Source organism: Pseudophryne corroboree, chromosome 2 (assembly GCF_028390025.1).
Source record: "Pseudophryne corroboree isolate aPseCor3 chromosome 2, aPseCor3.hap2, whole genome shotgun sequence".
Taxonomy (NCBI): domain Eukaryota; kingdom Metazoa; phylum Chordata; class Amphibia; order Anura; family Myobatrachidae; genus Pseudophryne; species Pseudophryne corroboree.
The window spans coordinates 744,869,946-744,883,517 of record NC_086445.1 but is presented as its reverse complement, the minus strand read 5'-3'; positions in this window follow the sequence as shown (position 1 = coordinate 744,883,517).

Sequence of the window (13,572 nt, the reverse complement as noted above, 5' to 3'; positions counted from 1 at the left end):
GGTGGTGTGGTTTGCAGGAGCTTGGTTACAAGAGGAAGGGATTTAGTGGTCAGTGGACTGCTTCCGCTGTCATCCAAAGTTTTTGAACTTGTCACTGACTTATGATGAATGCGCTGCAGGTGACGTATAAGGGAGGATGTTCCGAGGTGGATAACATCCTTACCCCTACTTATTACAGCTTGACAAAGGCAACACACGGCTTGACACCTGTTGTCCGGATTTGTGTTGAAATAATTCCACACCGAAGAGCTGATTTTTTTTGTATTTTGACCAGGCATGTCAATGGCCATATTCGTCCCACGGACAACAGGTGTCTCCCCGGGTGCCTGACTTAAACAAACCACCTCACCATCAGAATCCTCCTTGTCAATTTCCTCCCCAGCGCCAGCAACACCCATATCCTCATCCTGGTATACTTCAACACTGACATCTTCAATTTGACTATCAGGAACTGGACTGCGGGTGCTCCTTCCAGCACTTGCAGGGGGCGTGCAAGCTCTTCCCGTCCAGTGTTGGGAAGGTCAGGCATCGCAACCGACACAATTGGACTCTCCTTGGGGATTTGTGATTTAGAAGAACGCACAGTTCTTTGCTGTGCTTTAGCCAGCTTAAGTCTTTTCATTTTATTAGCGAGAGGATGAGTGCTTCCATCCTCATGTGAATCTGAACCACTAGCCATGAACATAGGCCAGGGCCTCAGCCATTCCTTGCCACTCCGTGTCGTAAATGGCATATTGGCAAGTTTACACTTCTCATCAGACGCTTTCAATTTAGATTTTTGGGTCATTTTACTGAAGTTTTGTTTTTTTGATTTTACATGCTTTCTACTATGACATTGGGCATCGGCCTTGGCAGACGACGTTGATGGCATTTCATTGTCTCGGCCATGACTAGTGGCAGCAGCTTCAGCACGAGGTGGAAGTGGATCTTGATCTTTCCCTATTTTACCCTCCACATTTTTGTTCTCCATTTTTTAATGTGTGGAATTATATGCCAGTATCAATAGCAATGGCCTACTACTATATATACTGCGCACAACTAAAATGCACCACAGGTATAGAATGTAGATGGATAGTATACTTAATGACGACACAGAGGTAGGCACAGCAGTGGCCTTCCGTATCGTACTGCTATATATAGTATACTGGTGGTCACTGTGTCGGCAAACTGCAAACCTAAAATGCACCACAGGTATAGAATGTAGATGGATAGTATACTTAATGACGACACAGAGGTAGGCACAGCAGTGGCCTTCCGTATCGTACTGCTATATATAGTATACTGGTGGTCACTGTGTCGGCAAACTGCAAAACTAAAATGCACCACAGGTATAGAATGTAGATGGATAGTATACTTAATGACGACACAGAGGTAGGCACAGCAGTGGCCTTCCGTATCGTACTGCTATATATAGTATACTGGTGGTCACTGTGTCGGCAAACTGCAAAACTAAAATGCACCACAGGTATAGAATGTAGATGGATAGTATACTTAATGACGACACAGAGGTAGGCACAGCAGTGGCCTTCCGTATCGTACTGCTAATGATAGTATACTGGTGGTCACTGTGTCGGCAAACTGCAAAACTAAAATGCACCACAGGTATAGAATGTAGATGGATAGTATACTTAATGACGACACAGAGGTAGGCACAGCAGTGGCCTTCCGTATCGTACTGCTATAAATAGTATACTGGTGGTCACTGTGTCGGCAAACTGCAAAACTAAAATGCACCACAGGTATAGAATGTAGATGGATAGTATACTTAATGACGACACAGAGGTAGGCACAGCAGTGGCCTTCCGTATCGTACTGCTATATATATTTATACTGGTGGTCACTGTGTCGGCAAACTGCAAAACTAAAATGCACCACAGGTATAGAATGTAGATGGATAGTATACTTAATGATGACACAGAGGTAGGCACAGCAGTGGCCTTCCGTATCGTACTGCTATATATAGTATACTGGTGGTCACTGTGTCGGCAAACTGCAAAACTAAAATGCACCACAGGTATAGAATGTAGATGGATAGTATACTTAATGACGACACAGAGGTAGGCACAGCAGTGGCCTTCCGTATCGTACTGCTAATGATAGTATACTGGTGGTCACTGTGTCGGCAAACTGCAAAACTAAAATGCACCACAGGTATAGAATGTAGATGGATAGTATACTTTATGACGACACAGAGGTAGGCACAGCAGTGGCCTTCCGTATCGTACTGCTATAAATAGTATACTGGTGGTCACTGTGTCGGCAAACTGCAAAACTAAAATGCACCACAGGTATAGAATGTAGATGGATAGTATACTTAATGACGACACAGAGGTAGGCCCAGCAGTAGCCTTCCGTATCGTTCTGCTATATATAGTATACTGGTGGTCACTGTGTCGGCAAACTGCAAAACTAAAATGCACCACAGGTATAGAATGTAGATGGATAGTATACTTAATGACGACACAGAGGTAGGCACAGCAGTGGCCTTCCGTATCGTACTGCTAATGATATTATACTGGTGGTCACTGTGTCGGCAAACTGCAAAACTAAAATGCACCACAGGTATAGAATGTAGATGGATAGTATACTTAATGACGACACAGAGGTAGGCACAGCTTTGGCCTTCCGTATCGTACTGCTATAAATAGTATACTGGTGGTCACTGTGTCGGCAAACTGAAAAACCAAAATGCACCACAGGTATAGAATGTAGATGGATAGTATACTTAATGATGACACAGAGGTAGGCACAGCAGTGGCCTTCCGTATCGTACTGCTATATATAGTATACTGGTGGTCACTGTGTCGGCAAACTGCAAAACTAAAATGCACCACAGGTATAGAATGTAGATGGATAGTATACTTAATGACGACACAGAGGTAGGCACAGCAGTGGCCTTCCGTATCGTACTGCTAATGATAGTATACTGGTGGTCACTGTGTCGGCAAACTGCAAAACTAAAATGCACCACAGGTATAGAATGTAGATGGATAGTATACTTAATGACGACACAGAGGTAGGCACAGCAGTGGCCTTCCGTATCGTACTGCTATAAATAGTATACTGGTGGTCACTGTGTCGGCAAACTGCAAAACTAAAATGCACCACAGGTATAGAATGTAGATGGATAGTATACTTAATGACGACACAGAGGTAGGCACAGCAGTGGCCTTCTGTATCGTACTGCTAATGATAGTATACTGGTGGTCACTGTGTTGGCAAACTGCAAAACTAAAATGCACCACAGGTATAGAATGTAGATGGATAGTATACTTAATGACGACACAGAGGTAGGCACAGCAGTGGCCTTCCGTATCGTACTGCTATATATAGTATACTGGTGGTCACTGTGTCGGCAAACTACAAAACTAAAATGCACCACAGGTATAGAATGTAGATGGATAGTATACTTAATGACGACACAGAGGTAGGCACAGCAGTGGCCTTCCGTATCGTACTGCTATAAATAGTATACTGGTGGTCACTGTGTCGGCAAACTGCAAAACTAAAATGCACCACAGGTATAGAATGTAGATGGATAGTATACTTATTGACGACACAGAGGTAGGCACAGCAGTGGCCTTCCGTATCGTACTGCTAATGATAGTATACTGGTGGTCACTGTGTCGGCAAACTGCAAAACTAAAATGCACCACAGGTATAGAATGTAGATGGATAGTATACTTAATGACGACACAGAGGTAGGCACAGCAGTGGCCTTCCGTATCGTACTGCTATAAATAGTATACTGGTGGTCACTGTGTCGGCAAACTGCAAAACTAAAATGCACCACAGGTATAGAATGTAGATGGATAGTATACTTAATGACGACACAGAGGTAGGCACAGCAGTGGCCTTCCGTATCGTACTGCTATATATAGTATACTGGTGGTCACTGTGTCGGCAAACTGCAAAACTTAAATGCACCACAGGTATAGAATGTAGATGGATAGTATACTTAATGACGACACAGAGGTAGGCACAGCAGTGGCCTTCCGTATCGTACTGCTATATATAGTATACTGGTGGTCACTGTGTCGGCAAACTGCAAAACTTAAATACACCATAGGTATAGAATGTAGATGGATAGTATACTTAATGACTACACAGAGGTAGGCACAGCAGTGGCCTTCCGTATCGTACTGCTATATATAGTATACTGGTGGTCACTCTGCACTGTACTCCTATATAATATTAATTATACTGGTGGTCCCCAGTCCCCACAATAAAGCAGCACACTGAGCACAGATATGTAGTGTTTTTCAGGCAGACAACGTATACTGGTGGTCACTGTCAGCAAAACTCTGCACTGTACTCCTGCTATATAATACAGCTGCTCCCCAGTCCCCACAATTAAGCACTGTGAGCACAGATATATTATGCAGCACACTGAGCACAGACATGGAGCATTTTTTTCAGGCAGAGAACTGATAAAACTGGTGGTCACTGATCAGCAAAACTCTGCACTGTACTCCTCCTAACAGCTGCTCCCCAGTCCTCCCCACAATTAAGCAATAAAGCAATCAAGTTCTACAATAAACGGAGAGGACGCCAGCCACGTCCTCTCCCTATCATCTCCAATGCACGAGTAAAAATGGCGGCGACGAGCGGCTGCTTATATAGAATCCGAATCTCGCGAGAATCCGACAGCGGGATGATGACGTTCGGGCGCGCTCTGGTTAGCCGAGCAAGGCGGGAAGGTTCGAACCTGCCTCGGACCCGTGTAAAATGGGTGAAGTTCGGGGGGGTTCGGTTTCCGAGAAACCGAACCCGCTCATCACTAGTATAAGTTATAGATTGCAATAGGACTGTGAATTATACACATAAATTACACTTTTGTGTCACAATTATGAGTTTTAAGATACCATAGGATTATGTAACTAAAATTATGTAACACCCATACTATATGTTGTTGATTTAAGTATTGTTGGCACCCTATAAAGCATTACTATGCTTTAGGTTATAGCATTTTTAAGTATTAGGTTAATACACTGTTACTTGCTGAATCTCTAAAATGATGTTCAAGGCCTATGCATTGTTGAAATGTGGCCTTACATTACATATAATTGTAAGATATTGTGTTTATGCATAGTTTGAGTTTGATTAAAATGTCCACTCCTTTTGAAGATTTTATGTTTTTGACCGCCACTGTTGGATTGAGCTTTTCCTACTAGTATTAGATAAGAAATGAAAGAGTGAAAAAGAGACTCAATAACACGCAATCCATGATTTGCTTACTGTCACAAACTGTCATTGTTTATTGGAAAAGTCCTGATTGGCTCAAAAATGGTGCCAATTTAAAATGACACTTCCTGCTACAATACCAGGAATAGAATTTCTCGTGCACCAAAATCATCCTAACGATCCTGGGGTTCCATAGAGTCCCACATAGGGAACCCTGCCACACCTCTGCAAGTATTACATTAATATGCACAATGCTCATAACGTGTTATATGACATAGTGATAAATAAAGGAAATGAATACGGTTTATATTGTACACAGCTGCAGTATTTTATTGCATTATAACAATATTTGGTAACACAGTTACATCATATTAACTACCAAAGTATTTTGTACCTGTATACAATTTTCATGTATCACTGTTATGCATGATTATCTTCTACACTTTTACTTCTTGATTTAGCATTGTTATGTATAAGTTAGTGATGTGCACCGGACATTTTTCGGGTTTTGTGTTTTGGTTTTGGGTTCGGTTCCGCGGCCGTGTTTTGGATTCGGATGCGTTTTGGCAAAACCTCACCGAAATTTTTTTTGTCGGATTCGGGTGTGTTATGGATTCGGGTGTTTTTGTTTTTTTTTCAAAAAACCCTAAAAAAACTCTTAAATCATAAAATTTGGGGGTCATTTTGATCCCATAGTATTATTAACCTAAATTACCATAATTTCCACTCATTTCCAGACTATTCTGAACACCTCACACCTCACAATATTATTTTTAGTCCTACAATTTGCACTGAGGTCGCTGGATGGCTAAGCTAAGTGACACAAGTGGCCGACACAAACACCTGGCGCATCTAGGAGTGGCACTGCAGTGTCAGGCAGGATGGCACTTAAATAAATAGTCCCCAAACAGCACATGATGCAAAGAAAAAAAGAGGCGCACCAAGGTCGCTGTGTGACTAAGCTAAGCGACACAAGTGGCCGACACAAACACCTGGCCCATCTAGGAGTGGCAATGCAGTGTCAGACAGGATGGCACTTCAAAAAAATAGTCCCCAAACAGCACATGATGCAAAGAAAAAAAGAGGCGCACCAAGGTCGCTGGATGGCTAAGCTAAGCGACACAAGTGGCTGACACAAACACCTGGCCCATCTAGGAGTGGCACTGCAGTGTCAGGCAGGATTGCACTTCAAAAAAAATTGTCCCCATACAGCACATGATGCAAAGAAAAATGAAAGAAAAAAGAGGTGCAATATGGAATTGTCCTTGGGCCCTCCCACCCACCCTTATGTTGTATAAACAGGACATGCACACTTTAATGAACCCATCATTTCAGTGACAGGGTCTGCCACACGACTGTGACTGAAATGACTTGTTGGTTTGGGCCCCCACCAAAAAAGAAGCAATCAATCTCTCCTTGCATAAACTGGCTCTACAGAGGCAAGATGTCCACCTCATCATCATCCTCCGATTCCTCACCCCTTTCACTGTGTACCTCCCCCTCCTCACAGATTATTAATTCGTCCCCACTGGAATCCACCATCTCAGGTTCCCGTGTACTTTCTGGAGGCAATTGCTGCTGGTGAATGTCTCCACGGAGGAATTGATTATAATTCATTATAATGAACGTCATCTTCTCCACATTTTCTGGAAGTTACCTCGTACGCCGATTGCTGACAAGGTGAGCGGCTGCACTAAACACTCTTTCGGAGTACACACTGGAGGGAGGGCAACTTAGGTAGAATAAAGCCAGTTTGTGCAAGGGCCTCCAGATTGCCTCTTTTTCCTGCCAGTATACGCACGTACTGTCTGACGTGCCTACTTGGATGCGGTCACTCATATAATCCTCCACCATTCTTTCAATGGTGACAGAATCATATGCAGTGACAGTAGACGACATGTCAGTAATCGTTGGCAGGTCCTTCAGTCCGGACCAGATGTCAGCACTCGCTCCATACTGCCCTGCATCACCGCCAGCGGGTGGGCTCGGAATTCTTAGCCTTTTCCTCGCACCCCCAGTTGCGGGAGAATGTGAAGGAGGAGATGTTGACGGGTCACGTTCCGCTTGACTTGACAATTTTCTCACCAGCTGGTCTTTGAACCTCTGCAGACTTGTGTCTGCCGGAAAGAGAGATACAATGTAGGTTTTAAATCTAGGATCGAGCACGGTGGCCAAAATGTAGTGCTCTGATTTCAACAGATTGACCACCCGTGAATCCTGGTTAAGCGAATTAAGGGCTCCATCCACAAGTCCCACATGCCTAGTGGAATTGCTCTGTTTTAGCTCCTCCTTCAATGTCTCCAGCTTCTTCTGTAAAAGCCTGATGAGGGGAATGACCTGACTCAGGCTGGCAGTGTCTGAACTGACTTCACGTGTGGCAAGTTCAAAGGGTTGCAGAACCTTGCACAACGTTGAAATCATTCTCCACTGCGCTTGAGTCAGGTGCATTCCCCCTCCTTTGCCTATATCGTGGACAGATGTATAGGCTTGAATGGCCTTTTGCTGCTCCTCCATCCTCTGAAGCATATAGAGGGTTGAATTCCACCTCGTTACCACCTCTTGCTTCAGATGATGGCAGGGCAGGTTCAGGAATGTTTTATGGTGCTCCAGTCTTCTGTACGCGGTGCCTGAATGCCGAAAGTGGCCCGCAATTCTTCGGGCCACCGACAGCATCTCTTGCACGCCCCTGTCGTTTTTTAAATAATTCTGCACCACCAAATTCAATGTATGTGCAAAACATGGGACGTGCTGGAATTTGCCCAGATGTAATGCACGCACAATATTCCTGGCATTCTCCGATGTCACAAATCCCCAGGAGAGTCCAATTGGGGTAAGCCATTCTGCGATGATCTTCCTCAGTTCCCGTAAGAGGTTTTCAGCTGTGTGCCTCTTATGGAAAGCGGTGATACAAAGCGTAGCCTGCCTAGGAACGAGTTGGCTTTGCGAGATGCTGCTACTGGTGCCGCCGCTGCTGTTCTTGCTGCGGGAGGCAATACATCTACCCAGTGGGCTGTCACAGTCATATAGTCCTGAGTCTGCCCTGCTCCACTTGTCCACATGTCCGTGGTTAAGTGGACATTGGGTACAACTGCACTTTTTAGGACACTGGTGAGTCTTTTCTTAGGTCTGTGTACATTTTCGGCATCGCCTGCCTAGAGAAATGGAACCTAGATGGTATTTGGTACCGGGGACACAGTACCTCAATCAAGTCTCTAGTTGCCTCTGAATTAACGATGGACACCGGAACCACGCTTCTCACCACCCAGGCTGCTGCTGTGATATTTCATCTTCCTCGCAAAGGACTGTTGGACAGTCAATTGCTTACTGGAAGTAGTACAAGTGGTCTTCCGACTTCCCCTCTGGGATGACGATCAACTCCCAGCAGCAACAACAGCAGCGCCAGCAGCAGTAGGCGTTACACTCAAGGATGCATCGGAGGAATCCCAGGCAGGAGAGGACTCGTCAGACTTGCCAGTGACATGGCCTGCAGGACTATTGGCTTTCCTGGGTAAGGAGGAAATTGACACTGAGGGAGTTGGTGGTGTGGTTTGCAGGAGCTTGGTTACAAGAGGAAGGGATTTAGTGGTCAGTGGACTGCTTCCGCTGTCATCCAAAGTTTTTGAACTTGTCACTGACTTATGATGAATGCGCTGCAGGTGACGTATAAGGGAGAATGTTCCGAGGTGGATAACGTCCTTACCCCTACTTATTACAGCTTGACAAAGGCAACACACGGCTTGACACCTGTTGTCCGGATTTGTGTTGAAATAATTCCACACCGAAGAGCTGATTTTTTTTGTATTTTGACCAGGCATGTCAATGGCCATATTCGTCCCACGGACAACAGGTGTCTCCCCGGGTGCCTGACTTAAACAAACCACCTCACCATCAGAATCCTCCTTGTCAATTTCCTCCCCAGCGCCAGCAACACCCATATCCTCATCCTGGTATACTTCAACACTGACATCTTCAATTTGACTATCAGGAACTGGACTGCGGGTGCTCCTTCCAGCACTTGCAGGGGGCGTGCAAATGGTGGAAGGCGCAAGCTCTTCCCGTCCAGTGTTGGGAAGGTCAGGCATCGCAACCGACACAATTGGACTCTCCTTGGGGATTTGTGATTTAGAAGAACGCACAGTTCTTTGCTGTGCTTTAGCCAGCTTAAGTCTTTTCATTTTATTAGCGAGAGGATGAGTGCTTCCATCCTCATGTGAATCTGAACCACTAGCCATGAACATAGGCCAGGGCCTCAGCCGTTCCTTGCCACTCCGTGTCGTAAATGGCATATTGGCAAGTTTACACTTCTCATCAGACGCTTTCAATTTAGATTTTTGGGTCATTTTACTGAACTTTTGTTTTTTTGATTTTACATGCTCTCTACTATGACATTGGGCATCGGCCTTGGCAGACGACGTTGATGGCATTTCATTGTCTCGGCCATGACTAGTGGCAGCAGCTTCAGCACGAGGTGGAAGTGGATCTTGATCTTTCCCTATTTTACCCTCCACATTTTTGTTCTCCATTTTTTAATGTGTGGAATTATATGCCAGTATCAATAGCAATGGCCTACTACTATATATACTGCGCACAACTAAAATGCACCACAGGTATAGAATGTAGATGGATAGTATACTTAATGACGACACAGAGGTAGGCACAGCAGTGGCCTTCCGTATCGTACTGCTATATATAGTATACTGGTGGTCACTGTGTCGGCAAACTGCAAACCTAAAATGCACCACAGGTATATAATGTAGATGGATAGTATACTTAATGACGACACAGAGGTAGGCACAGCAGTGGCCTTCCGTATCGTACTGCTATATATAGTATACTGGTGGTCACTGTGTCGGCAAACTGCAAAACTAAAATGCACCACAGGTATAGAATGTAGATGGATAGTATACTTAATGACGACACAGAGGTAGGCACAGCAGTGGCCTTCCGTATCGTACTGCTATATATAGTATACTGGTGGTCACTGTGTCGGCAAACTGCAAAACTAAAATGCACCACAGGTATAGAATGTAGATGGATAGTATACTTAATGACGACACAGAGGTAGGCACAGCAGTGGCCTTCCGTATCGTACTGCTAATGATAGTATACTGGTGGTCACTGTGTCGGCAAACTGCAAAACTAAAATGCACCACAGGTATAGAATGTAGATGGATAGTATACTTAATGACGACACAGAGGTAGGCACAGCAGTGGCCTTCCGTATCGTACTGCTATAAATAGTATACTGGTGGTCACTGTGTCGGCAAACTGCAAAACTAAAATGCACCACAGGTATAGAATGTAGATGGATAGTATACTTAATGACGACACAGAGGTAGGCACAGCAGTGGCCTTCCGTATCGTACTGCTATATATATTTATACTGGTGGTCACTGTGTCGGCAAACTGCAAAACTAAAATGCACCACAGGTATAGAATGTAGATGGATAGTATACTTAATGACGACACAGAGGTAGGCACAGCAGTGGCCTTCCGTATCGTACTGCTATATATAGTATACTGGTGGTCACTGTGTCGGCAAACTGCAAAACTAAAATGCACCACAGGTATAGAATGTAGATGGATAGTATACTTAATGACGACACAGAGGTAGGCACAGCAGTGGCCTTCCGTATCGTACTGCTAATGATAGTATACTGGTGGTCACTGTGTCGACAAACTGCAAAACTAAAATGCACCACAGGTATAGAATGTAGATGGATAGTATACTTTATGACGACACAGAGGTAGGCACAGCAGTGGCCTTCCGTATCGTACTGCTATAAATAGTATACTGGTGGTCACTGTGTCGGCAAACTGCAAAACTAAAATGCACCACAGGTATAGAATGTAGATGGATAGTATACTTAATGACGACACAGAGGTAGGCACAGCAGTGGCCTTCCGTATCGTTCTGCTAATGATATTATACTGGTGGTCACTGTGTCGGCAAACTGCAAAACTAAAATGCACCACAGGTATAGAATGTAGATGGATAGTATACTTAATGACGACACAGAGGTAGGCACAGCAGTGGCCTTCCGTATCGTACTGCTATATATAGTATACTGGTGGTCACTGTGTCGGCAAACTGCAAAACTTAAATGCACCACAGGTATAGAATGTAGATGGATAGTATACTTAATGACGACCCAGAGGTAGGCACAGCAGTGGCCTTCCGTATCGTACTGCTATATATAGTATACTGGTGGTCACTGTGTCGGCAAACTGCAAAACTTAAATACACCATAGGTATAGAATGTAGATGGATAGTATACTTAATGACTACACAGAGGTAGGCACAGCAGTGGCCTTCCGTATCGTACTGCTATATATAGTATACTGGTGGTCACTCTACACTGTACTCCTATATAATATTAATTATACTGGTGGTCCCCAGTCCCCACAATAAAGCAGCACACTGAGCACAGATATGTAGTGTTTTTCAGGCAGACAACGTATACTGGTGGTCACTGTCAGCAAAACTCTGCACTGTACTCCTGCTATATAATACAGCTGCTCCCCAGTCCCCACAATTAAGCACTGTGAGCACAGATATATTATGCAGCACACTGAGCACAGACATGGAGCATTTTTTTCAGGCAGAGAACTGATAAAACTGGTGGTCACTGATCAGCAAAACTCTGCACTGTACTCCTCCTAACAGCTGCTCCCCAGTCCTCCCCACAATTAAGCAATAAAGCAATCAAGTTCTACAATAAACGGAGAGGACGCCAGCCACGTCCTCTCCCTATCATCTCCAATGCACGAGTAAAAATGGCGGCGACGAGCGGCTGCTTATATAGAATCCGAATCTCGCGAGAATCCGACAGCGGGATGATGACGTTCGGGCGCGCTCGGGTTAGCCGAGCAAGGCGGGAAGGTTCGAACCTGCCTCGGACCCGTGTAAAATGGGTGAAGTTCGGGGGGGGTTCGGTTTCCGAGAAACCGAACCCGCTCATCACTAGTATAAGTTATAGATTGCAATAGGACTGTGAATTATACACATAAATTACACTTTTGTGTCACAATTATGAGTTTTAAGATACCATAGGATTATGTAACTAAAATTATGTAACACCCATACTATATGTTGTTGATTTAAGTATTGTTGGCACCCTATAAAGCATTACTATGCTTTAGGTTATAGCATTTTTAAGTATTAGGTTAATACACTGTTACTTGCTGAATCTCTAAAATGATGTTCAAGGCCTATGCATTGTTGAAATGTGGCCTTACATTACATATAATTGTAAGATATTGTGTTTATGCATAGTTTGAGTTTGATTAAAATGTCCACTCCTTTTAAAGATTTTATGTTTTTGACCGCCACTGTTGGATTGAGCTTTTCCTACTAGTATTAGATAAGAAATGAAAGAGTGAAAAAGAGACTCAATAACACGCAATCCATGATTTGCTCACTGTGACAAACTGTCATTGTTTATTGGAAGAAGTCCTGATTGGCTCACAAATGGTGCCAATTTAAAATGACACTTCCTGCTACAATACCAGGAATAGAATTTCTCATGCACCAAAATCATCCTACCGATCCTGGGGTTCCATAGAGTCCCACATAGGGAACCCTGCCACACCTCTACAAGTATTACATTAATATGCACAATGCTCATAAAGTGTTATATGACATAGTGATAAATAAAGGAAATGAATACGGTTTATATTGTACACAGCTGCAGTATTTTATTGCATTATAACAATATTTGGTAAAACAGTTACATCATATTAACTACCAAAGCATTTTGTACCTGTCTACAATTTTCATGTATCACTGTTATGCATGATTATCTTCAACACTTTTACTTCTTGATTTAGCATTGTTATGTATAAGTTATAGATTGCAATAGGACTGTGAATTATACACATATATTACACTTTTATGCGTCACAATTATAAGTTTTAAGATACCATAGGATTATGTAACTAAAATTATGTAACACCCATACTAGAGATGAGCGGGTTCGGTTTCTTTGAATCCGAACCCGCACGAACTTCACTTTTTTTTTCACGGGTCCGAGCGACTCGGATCTTCCCGCCTTGCTCGGTTAACCCGAGCGCGCCCGAACGTCATCATGACGCTGTCGGATTCTCGCGAGACTCGGATTCTATATAAGGAGCCGCGCGTCGCCGCCATTTTCACATGTGCATTGAGATTGATAGGGAGAGGACGTGGCTGGCGTCCTCTCCATTAGAATAGATTAGATGAGAGAGAGAGAGAGAGAGAGATTGTGCAGACAGAGTTTACCACAGTGACCAGTGCAGTTGTTGTTAAGTTAACTTTTATTTAATATATCCGTTCTCTGCTATATCCGTTCTCTGCCTGAAAAAAACGATACACAGCAGTCACACAGTGTGACTCAGTCTGTGTGCACT